This window comes from Sinocyclocheilus rhinocerous, unplaced genomic scaffold (genome assembly GCF_001515625.1).
Source record: "Sinocyclocheilus rhinocerous isolate Xijiao unplaced genomic scaffold, SAMN03320098_v1.1 scaffold24, whole genome shotgun sequence".
In the NCBI taxonomy this organism is placed as follows: Eukaryota; Metazoa; Chordata; class Actinopteri; order Cypriniformes; family Cyprinidae; genus Sinocyclocheilus; species Sinocyclocheilus rhinocerous.
This window is the reverse complement of record NW_015647124.1, coordinates 1,857,399-1,861,317: the sequence shown is the minus strand read 5'-3', so window position 1 is coordinate 1,861,317 and position 3,919 is coordinate 1,857,399.

Sequence of the window (3,919 nt, the reverse complement as noted above, 5' to 3'; positions counted from 1 at the left end):
TATATATATATATATATATATATATATATGCATGTCCTAAAGCTAGCTTATATGAATTTTTGCAAGAAAACACACACACACTCGGACCCACACGGTCACGTGATCACAGAGCCTTGTGTTCATAAATGCACGCATGCACGAGAATAACCATAGTGACACATGCACACGGTCACATAGAAAAAATGCACATGTTGTGTACACAACCCAAAGTCCTGGTTAACGTGTATGATATACTGCACATACATCATGATATTAACATACACGGTCAAAAGGTTGGACACTTGCCTAAATGTATGTTTCTCATGATTTTAAAAACATTTTGATACAAAGATTTATGCTTTAATAATAACAACAACAATTATTATTATTATTATCATCAAGGGCGTATTTTTGGTTTGAGCATTGTGTGTGTGAACTGTTTTAGTGGAGTCCCGGGTCATGCTCCTTCATAAGGTTTATTTATTTGCTTGTTTGCTTATATGTTTATTTTTGTAAAAGTCTTTTGTGCTATCATCCACACAGGCAAAGTTGATTGATAACATAACTGCAATAATATAATGGCCTAGTTAACCTATATTTTATATTATAGGCACTCATAGGATAGTTTGACAGAATGTTCTAATTGATGATTTCGGCCTGGGGGGCTTGAGACCCTGTCCCTTTAATCGCCGACACTAAAGTGCCCTTTTGGTCCAATCTAGATGCCCCCAGATCGCGATTTCTACCAAGGGGGACATAAAAATAAATAAATAAATCTGTTTTAATAATAATAATAATTTGTATTATAATATATTTTATTATAATATATTCATTTTATTTTATATATATTTTAAAATATATTTTCGTTTAGTACTTTAGAGCACAAAATAGATTCTAAATATGTAACTGCTTAATAAAGCAGTATGTGTAGTGTATGAGAGAGACAAAGGTAGGGGATGTAAAGTCTTGTCAACTGGAAATAAAATAATGTGGCATCCCCGTTCCCCAACCCACACACACACACACACACACACACACACACACACTGGTTTATTTATACCCTCATCCAACTCTCATTTCTCTCTCATTATTCCTTCCCCAGCATAACATTTATTGTGTTTATCGCATTAAATATACAATAGTAATTCTGGTAAATCGTTGTGCTTAATTCAAAGCAACTACTATTTATTTCAAAAAGTTCAATTATGATCTAATGTATTCAGCGAGAAAGGTCATATCAAATATTATTTAATCAGACTTAAATTAACTGAATTAACCCATATAATTCCAAGTTTTCCCAAATAAGGACATGACATGTATTTTATTCCATGGATAAACTAATGAGATAATCTTGATGTCTTTTTAAAAAAAAAGTTAGTGACAGTATGTGCTTTATTCTCAGTCACAATGAACAGTGGAGAGACAAAAATTGCTCATTTGTTTTTACTTAGTTTCATTTTATGAAACAAGACAATTGTTTGAAATCTAATTTTATAATTTGAATCAACATTTTTTATTCAAAATTACTTTTCCCAGCATTTTTCTAATGTTTGCAATTGTAACAGCTGACATATTTGCATCTTGAGCTATCTATCTATCTATCTATCATCTATTTATCTATCTATCTATCTATCATCTATTTATCTATAAACTCAAATCTAAATTCAGTCATGCTAAAACAAACACAATAAAATGAATAAGTGTGAGAAGAAATGCAAACATTCCTACTTCAGGAATGTCCAACGATCTCTCATTTTTCTCTCAAATCCCACAGTTCTTTTAACATGTGCAGGCTAATTAATATTAAACTGTGCTCTTTTCTCTGCCATTCCCTTCTTCTTTTTCATCACTCCATTATCTCTAGTGTTTTTTTCTTCTTTCTTTTTGCTGCTTTCTCTCACTGGCATTAAGTTCAAACTTGACACTGATGAGTGACGCTGTGTCACTCTTCTCTCTCTCTCTCTCTCTCTCTCTCTCTCTCAGGGCAGAAGTGTCTGCAGATGCGTTTCTATCTCTCCGTCACTCCACACACAGTTCATTGTTAACAAAGCAAGTGGGCAGGAAACTTCAAGTTTTAGACATGGGCTAATTGTCTCACTTTGACACAGAGAAAGTGTAAATTTTTGTCATTAAAAAAAAAAAAAAACTTAAAATGCTAGAGTAAAAGAACTGTTATCTTACAATATATTGTGAAACAATGTTAGAGTTTACTATAAAATACTGTCAAACATGATTTTTGTTTGTTTTGGTTAACTGAACACATACATGAGCTTGTGATACACTCTTAAAAATAAAGGTGCTTCAAAAGGTTCTTCAAGTGATGCCATAGAAGAACCATTTTTGGTTCCACAAAGAAGCATTCAGTCAAAGGCTCTTTAAAGAACCATCTCTTTCTTACCTTTTTATAATCTGAAGAACCTTCTTTCGCCACAAAGAACCTTTTGTGAAACAGAAAGGTTCTTCAGATGTTAAAGGTTCTTTATGGAACCATTTAGACAAAAAGGTTCTTCTATGGCATCGTGAAGCACCTTTATTTTTAAGAGTGTACTACAAAGTTAGTTTTCTAGGGTAACCTGTAATTAAAAGCCTTCAGCTAAATTTATATATCATAATTAAATAAATAAATAGGCACAAAACAATTTGTGAAATGTAAATATAGCCTATTAAAATATCAAACAACTGATTTGGCCAACAGAAATTGTAATGTGTAAATGCATGTTTTTTTGAAAGTCATAAATATGTAATGTAATGTTGCATGTATGTATGTTTTCAATTCACATACATTTCTAATTTTTTCTAATGCACAAATCTGTACACCCAGGGCAAACTCATGCAGACATAATAAATAAATACTGTTAGTATTAATAAATATACAGTGGAAAATCACTCATGTAACAGACTCTTTCTGTATATGTATAGAACGATGCTACTGTAATTAACTTGAACACTAACCGTGTGTAAACTCACCCTTCTCTCACATGAATAGTTCCTTTAAAATTTTCTGTATAAAAACAAATGAGGGTCAAAGGTCATACTGTGTCTTAGGGAGTCTAAATTAAATCAGTTCTTGTGTCTCTTTCCATTCTGAGGCTGGAGTGGTCAGGTTCATGATGTTTGAGAGGTTGAGCATGCTGAAAATCCAGAGCACCTCAAACTGGAGTGGAGCAAATGACTGGTACCATCAGCAGAACACAGTTCCCACCCAGCACAGCACTGGTGAGACGTCGTTTGACACCTTAAAGAAAACACTGATATATGTTTGACCTCCTCTGGCTGTATAAGACACATTAACAAGGCACTAAAATGTTTGTGTACAATTGTTGTATTTCAAAAATCAGTTTTTTTGGACTGAATTTGTTTCTAATTAACTTAAATACATTTAAAAGAAAAGGCTTGTGCTTAAAGGGACAGTTCACTCAAAAATGAAAAATCTGTCATCATTTACTCCCCCTCATGTCATTCCAAACCTCTATGAATTTCTTCTGTGGGACACAAAAGAAAATATTTTGAAGAATATTGATAACCAAACAGTTTTGGGGGCCCACTGACTTCCATAGTATGGAAAAAAAAAAGACTATGAAAGTCAAAGTGAACCAAAACTGTTTAGTTACAAATAATATTTATATTACGTATTATATATTTACTTATTACTTATTATATATATATTTACAAATATTACTATTTTGGGTATATTTTGTGTTCCACAAAAAAGAAATAAATACAAGTTTGGAACAACATTGTTGGGTAGGCTATCTCTTTAAAGGGGTCATATAATACTACATGCACTTTTACAAGTTGTTTGAACTGAAATGTGTGTTGGCAGTGTGTGTACACAACCACCCTAAAATGATAAAAATCCACCCAGTGGTTTTTTGTTTATCTACTAAAATCTTTACCCCTTTCTCAAATCGAGCCGATCTCAGATGCCTGTCTTTGTGAC